Genomic DNA, 8097 nt, shown 5'->3' with positions numbered 1-8097 from the left:
GTATGCAAATTGGAGTGGGTCTAGGGTTTCTGGGATAATGGTGTTGATGTGAGCCATTACCAGCCTTTCAAAGCACTTCATGGGTACGGACGTGAGTGCTACGGGTCTGTAGTCATTTAGGCAGGTTGCCTTCGTGTTCTTGGGCACAGGGACTACGGTGGTCTGCTTGAAACATGTTGGTATTACGGACTCAATCAGGGACATGTTGAAAATGTCAGTGAAGACGCCTGCCAGTTGGTCAGCACATGCCCGGAGCACACGTCCTGGTAATCCGTCTGGCCCTGCAGCCTTGTGAATGTTGACCTGTTTAAAGGTCTTACTCACGTCGACTACGGAGAGCGTGATCACAGTTGTCAGGAACAGCTGATGCTCTAATGCATGCCTCAGTGTTGCTTGCCTCAAAGCAAGCATAGAAGTGATTTAGCTCGTAGGCTCGTGTCAATTGGCAGCTCGCGGCTGTGCTTCCCTTTGTAGTCTGTAATAGTTTGCAAGCCCTGCCACATAAGACGAGCGTCGGAGCCGGTGTAGTACGATTCAATCTTAGCCTTGTATTGCCACTTTTCCTGTTTGATGGTTCGTCGGAGGGCATAGCAGGATTTCTTATAAGCTTCCGGGTGGGCTGAAATAAAAGATTACAGAAATGTTCCATATGCACAAAAAGCAAATTTAATCAGAAGCCAGCACATTCCTGTTAGTGAGCATTTCTCTTTTTCCAAGATAATCCATCCACCTGACAGGTGTGGCATATAAAGAAGCTGATTAAACAGCATGATCATTCCACAGGTGCACAATAAAAGGCTACTCTAAAATGTGCAGTTTTGTCACACAACACAATGCCACATATGTCTCAAGTGTTGAGGGATCGTGTAATTTGCATGCTAACTGCAGGAATGTTCACCAGAGCTGTTGCCAGAGAATTGACTGTTAATTTCTCTACCATAAGCCGCCTCCAACGTTGTTTTAGAGAATTTGGCAGTATGTCCAACTGACCTCACAACTGCATACCACGTGTATGGCATTGTGTGGGCGAGCGGTTCCCAATGGCGGCAGTGGGGTTATGGTATGGGAAGCCCAAAATCCTGAGGCCCATTGTGTCATTCATCCGCCGCCATCACCTCATGTTTCAGCATGATAATGCACGGCCTCATGTCTCAAGGATCTGGACACAATTCCTGGAAGCTGAAATGTCCCAGTTCTTCCATGGCCTGCATACTCACCAGATATGTCACCCATGTATGACAGTGTGTTCCAGTTTCCGCCAATATACAGCAACTTCGCACATTGAAGAGTTGGACAACATTCCACAGGACACAATCAACAGCCTGATCAACTCTATGCGAAGGAGATGTGTCGTGCTGCAGAAAGCACACACACACCAGATACTGACTGCTTTTCTTATCCACACCCCTATCTTTTTTAAAGGCATCTGTGACCAACAGATGCATATCTGTATTCCTAGTCATGTGAAATCCATAGTTTAGGGCCTAATGAATTTATTTCAATTGACTGATTTCCTTATATGAACTGTAACTCAGAAAAATCTTTTAAATTGTTGCATGTTGCATTTATATTTTTGTTCAGTATAGTTTATCAACCTGGGTATTTTTTTACTTTTTACATAAGACATTATCAATCAAATGTATTTATAAAGCCCTTCTTACATCAGCTGATGTCACAAAGTGCTGTACAGAAACCCAGCCTAAAACCCCAAAACAGCAAACAATGCAGGTGTAGAAGCACGGTGGCTAGGAAAGAACCTAGGAAGAAACCTAGAGAGGAACCAGGCTATGAGGGGTGGCCGGTCCTCTTTTTGGCTGTGCCGGGTGGAGATTATAACAGAACATGTCCAAGATGTTCAAATGTTCATAGATGACCAGCAGGGTCAAATAATAATAATCACAGTGGTTGTAGAGGGTGCAACAGGTCAGCACCACAGGAGTAAATGTCAGTTGGCCTTTCATAGTCGATCATTCAGAGTATGTCTACCGCTCCTGCTGTCTCTAGAGAGATAAAAACAGCAGGTCTGGGACAGGTAGCACGTCCGGTAAATAGATCAGGGTTCCATAGCCGCAGGCAGAACAGTTGAAACTGGAGCGGCGGCACGACGAGGTGGACTGGGGACAGCAAGGAGTCATCAGGCCAGGTAGTCCTGAGGCATGGTCCTAGGGCTCAGGTCCTCTGAGTGTGTGTGTGTGTGTGTGTGTGTGTGTGTGTGTGTGTGTGTGTGGGAGTGAGTGAGTGAGTGAATACTTAAATTCACACAGGACATCGGATAAGACAGGAGAAATACTCCAGATGTCACATACTGACCCTAACCCCCCGACACATAAACTATTGCAGCATAAATACTGGAGGCTGAGACAGGAGGGGTCGGGAGACACTGTGGCCCCGTCGGACGATACCCCTGGACAGGGCCAAACAGGCAGGATATAACCCCACCCACTTTGCCAAAGCACAGCCCCCACACCACTAGAGGGATATCTCCAACCACCAACTTACCATCCTGAGACAAGGCCGAGTATAGCCCACAAAGTTCTCCCCCACGGCACAACCCAAGGGGGGCGCCAATCCGGACAGGAAGATCACGTCAGTGACTCAACCCACTCAAGTGACGCACCCCTCCTAGGGATGGCATGGAAGAGCACCAGTAAGCCAGTGACTCAGCCCCTGTAATAGGGTTTGAGGCAGAGAATCCCAGTGGAGAGATGGGAACTAGCCAGGCAGAGACAGCAAGGGCTGTTTGTTGCTCCAGTGCCTTTCCGTTCACCTTCACACTCCTGGGCCAGACTGCACTCAATCATAGGACCTACTGAAGAGATGAGTCTTCAATAAAGAAATGACCATTGTTGATGAAGCCATCTGTCATCAGGCAGTAACTCGGGTCAAGCTAATTTTACGTCATCACTTGTTACCACAACCACAAAGTCATGAAGCCCGCCTAGTTCTACAATTTCCCTTCTTAAAATCAGATTTAAAATTTAACCTAACCACACTGCTAACCTTATGCCTAACCCTATCCTTCAATTAAGAACTAAAAGCACATTTTTGTTTTCATTAATTTTTACAATATGACTTTGTGGTAGTGGTAACTAGTGGAAACCCTAATTCTATGCTTTACAGATATAGACTATTACCAAAAATGTTCTAATCTCATTGTTGTATCTGTGACACGAGTTAGCTACCACCATAGCTGTATACATTATTTAGTTTTGCCCTAGACCAGTGGTTCCCAAACTTTTTATTGTCCCGTACCCCTTCTAACATTCAACCTCCAGCTGCGTAGCACCAGGGTCAGCGCACTCTCAAATGTTGTTTTTTGCCATCATTGTAAGCCTGCTCACACACACTATATATTACATTTTTGTCTCGTGGGAAGTGACAAATAGCTCTTACAGGACCAGGACACAAATGATAATAATCAATAATTTATCTTTATTTAGCCATCTTACATATAAAACCTTATTTGTTCATCAAAAATGGTGAATAACTCCGTTAATGAGAAGAGTGTGATTGAAAGGATGCACATAACTCTGCAATGTTGGGTTGTATTGGAGAGTCTCAGTCTTAAATCATTTTCCACACACAGTCTGTGCCTGTATTTAGTTTTCATGCTAGTGAGGGCCGAGAATCCACTCTCACATAGGTACGTGGTTGCAAAGGGCATCCGTGTCTTAACAGTGCGATTTGCCAAGGTAAAAAACTCTGAGCGCAGCCCGATCTAGAAATATGGCAGTGGCTTCTGATTAAATTACATTTTCACAGAACCGCTTGTTGGATTTCGATGAGGCTCTCTTGTTCAGATATCGGTAAGTGGACTGGAGGCAGGGCATGAAAGGGATAACAAATCCAGTTGTTTGTACCTGCGTAATTGCCCACCCAGCTCACTCAGGTGCTTTGCTATATCACATTTGACATTGTCCGTAAGCTTGAGTTCATTTGCAAACAAAACAAAATCATACAATGATGGAAATACCTTTTTGTTGTCCTTGTTAATGCAGACAGAAAAGAGCTCCAACTTCTTAATCATAGCCTCAATTTTGACCCGCACATTGAATATAGTTGCCGAGAGTCCCTGTAATCCTAGATTCAGATCATTCAGGTGAGAAAAAACATCACCCAGATAGGTCAGTCATGTGAGAAACTTGTCATCATTCAAGCAGTCAGACAAGTGAAAATGATGGTCAGTAAAGAAAACTTTAAGCTTGTCTCAATTAAAAAAAAAAAACATGTCAATACTTTGCCCCTTGATAACCAGTGCACTTCTGTATGTTGTAAAAGCGTTACATAGTCGCTGCCCATATCATTGCATAATGCAGAAAATACACAAGAGTTCAGGGGCCTTGCTTTAACAAAGTTAAACATTTTCACTGTAGTGTCCAAAATGTCTTTCAACATCAGGCATTCCCTTGGCAGCAAGAGCCTCTCGGTGGATTCTGCAGTGTAACCAAGTGGCGTCGGGAGCAACTGCTTGCACACGTGTTACCACTCCACTATGTCTCCCTGTCATGGCTTTTGCACCATCAGTACAGATACTAACACATCTTGACCACCAAAGTCCATTTGATGTCACAAAGCTGTCCAGTACTTCAAAAATATCCTCTCATGTTTTCCTGGTTTCCAGTGGTTTGCAGAAAAGGATGTCTTCCTTAATTGATCCCCGATAAACGTAACGGACATATACCAGGAGCTGTGCCAGGCCCGCCACGCCTGTTGACTCATCCAACTGTAACGCATATAATTCACTGGCTTATATGCGAATCAGTAATTGTTTCAAAACATCTCCTGCCATGTCACGGATGCTCGTGAAACAGTGTTGTTTGAGGAAGGACATTGTCTGTAGTTTTTTTTGGCCTTTTCCCCCAGCCACATCCGCAGCAGCAGGAAGAATTAAGTCGTCACAATAGTATGGGGCTTGCCTGTCCTAGCCACTCGGTAGCTCACCATATAAGACACTTCTAGCCCCTACTTATTAATAGCATCTGTTGCTTTTATACATGTCTTACTACTCGAAAGTCGTCTTTATACTCACTCAAAAAAACTCTCGTGGCTTATTTTTCAAATTGTCATGTTTCGTTTCTAAATGTCTGCGCAAGAGTGAAGATTTCCCATGAGAGAGTAACGGTTAATGTGATTGGATGTTAATTATTTGACTAGGCTACCTGTATTTAAAATTGTGTTGTTATTTCGTTAAATGTAATTTTTGGCAGTGAAACTAGGCTACTCAGGCGATAAAAAAACCTCACCCAAATGTATAGCCCCGTTGGAAAATATAAATGTACTGTTTGAAAATGTGAAGAATGTTTTTTTATATATATAAACTCAGCAAAAAAAGAAACGTCCCCTTTTCAGGATCTAATGGACACATGCTCTAACTCGTATACTTTTCATAGTCTTAAAAGGGGCAATCTGTGAAATCAACTCTTGTGACATTATGTTCACTAAATACCAGTATCCCCCCAAGAATTTAGGTTTTGGTTATAGACGTGGGCATAAGCCAAAATAAACATGTATCTGTTGCAAGGCTTACCCTGGGCTCAGACCATTTACAGAAAATAATATTTGGCTTCACTTTAACCTGACTCAACTGATTACAAAACCCCCACAGATTAATGTAAAAAAAAAAAATCCAGCAACTCTTCACTGATTGTGTCTCGTCCTGACCAGCAGAGGGAGTAGTTGTTTAGTATTTTTGGTCAGGACGTGGAAGAAGTACTGTGTTGTATGTGTTTTTCTGGTATTTCTGTTTCTATGTTGGTCTGTGTGGCTCCCGATCAGGGACAGCTGGTTATCGTTGTTCCTGATTGGGAGTCATATATTAGGAGTGTGTTTGTCACCTGGTTTTTGTGGGTTGTTTTATTTCGCACTGCTATGTATAGTTATAGCCTGTGAAACTGTCTCCCGTCGTTCTAGTTTTTCCGTGTGCATCAAACTTAATAAAATGATTTGGAACACGCAACCCGCTGCGTATTGGTCTGACAGTGATTTCTCCTTATCGTCAGACGACGAAGTTTGTGACAGATTGACCTAATTCTGTCAAGTACTTGTCCAGTGGTGTCTTTGCTAATGATCTCAGTGATCTTTGTCCTATTGCGTGTATTGGAGACGACAAACAGATTAACACTGATCCTCGTATAATTATGAAGACATTTAACATGTTTTTCTTCATTAAAGTATTACTCTGAATGTTTGCTATCTGAATTATCAGCTTTTTAGAGGAGTGTGAATGCACGGTCAAAGTTGTGGCACAGTGTTATGATGGGGCTGCAGTCATGGTCTCTGGAATAAACGCAGTACAAGCCAAGGTGAAAGAAACTTCCCGCAAACTCTGCTGATTCATTGCTATGCGCACTCTCTTAATCTGGTGATGTCACAAGGTGCTGGTAAACTAAAAGAAAGCAATATTTTTTTTCTTCTCATCTTGGTGGCCTAGCAGCATTTTTCTCAAAATTTTTTACTCATTGTAGCTCGCAGGTGTGAAGTTGAATTTGGTGTCGAAGTGCTGACTGTCAAACAGGCTAAATCTTTGAAACCAGTTGTTCAGGTTGGGCTATTATCGGTGCTGAAAAGTAGGCAATTCCAACAGTAAAGCTTTTTGGTCAGCTCACAGCCACGGATAGCGCTCATAATTATTAACTCTTTCCTCGTTGCACCAAATGAGGCAGTGCAGGAGTTGGTCTCCCGGTCTGTACAAGATTTAATTTTTCAATAAAAGTTAGTCTTGAAAAGGGCGATGCCAACAATTTAGCCACCACATCGTCCTTGATTACTCTCTCTGCAGTTGCCATCGCCACATACACTCACTGCAAAAAACTAGCCAGCTAGCTAGGCTCAAGTATGAGAAAACAAGATACGGCTGGCTATTGGCTCTGAATTAGTGACGTATACATCATACAATTGTCCCACCTATTACAAGACAATTTGTGATTGGTTGATTCTATTGTCCTTCCAAAATGCTGCTCTAATTGAAGTCAATGTCAACGACGTTGGCTGGTGCCTTCTATTCAAAGCCTGAGGGTCTAGCCAATGAGCGTTGAGCACAGCTAGATTATTTCTACTAAGAGACTACCAAAGAAAAATTCTGATTGGATATTTTCTCTCTTGGATATTAACCCTTCTTTTTCCAATACAAACTGAAGAAATTCAAATGGAAGATCATTACAATTAAGACAAAAAAATATTAAAATCAATGAAAACAAAATTACAAATTATAATATATAAAAATATATACAGATTTGTATCTATCCTTAGGCACTCTCTGAGGGTGTAGAGGGCCCTGATGGTTCCCCACTGTGTGAAAACTCCTGGCCCTAACCACAAGCTGCTGTAGCCACAACTGGGGCCTGTTCAGTAAGGGGTTCGATTTGTCTCGCCCGGGCGCCCATGTAGGACTGTTTTACATTGGTTGAAAGTTGATTGCATTCGATTTGGAACGGGGCTGCCTCCCGGGCGAGCCAGGTGTTCTGTTTAAAGCTCACAGCGAAGTCGGCCCAAAACAAAAGTGACCCAATTAAGAAGGGCGCTCCTCCCTCCCCGCTTTCGGTCAGTGACTTGACGGGCCTTTGCCCGCTGCCCCGCGGCTCAGTATAATCGAATCCGTCCAAGGATGCTGTTACAGAATGTTCAGATTCATTGGGAAAGACGGGCTCATTAGAATGGCTCGAACAGAATAAATAGAATGATAACAAACACATGGTTTCCATGAGTTATACAATTCCATTCCAGCCATCATTATGAGCCGTCTTCCCCTCAGCAGCCTCATGTAGAGTAGATGATTGGTTGTCAGATAAAATGAACAGAGCTGACATGATTCCTTATTCTATTTCTAATCGGCAACTGTCAGAATGCAAGTGTGTGTGAATGAGGCCCACAATTCAGGGCGTTCCTGCATGTGGGCATTCTTCAGGCTTCTGCAGGAATACCCCCCCCCCCCAAGCATCTCATTGGTTCCTGCATGTGGCTTGTGTTTACATGACACTTTTGATATTCTGGATTTCCCCTGATTGTCCGTGCGATTAAAATGTGGGTTAAAAGGTAAATAAAAGTATGAGTTTTTCCACAGGCCGCAATCACACCCTTCTTGAATGTTTCACATCACTG

This window comes from Salmo trutta, chromosome 5 (genome assembly GCF_901001165.1).
Source record: "Salmo trutta chromosome 5, fSalTru1.1, whole genome shotgun sequence".
NCBI lineage: Eukaryota > Metazoa > Chordata > Actinopteri > Salmoniformes > Salmonidae > Salmo > Salmo trutta.
This window is presented reverse-complemented; position numbering follows the sequence as displayed.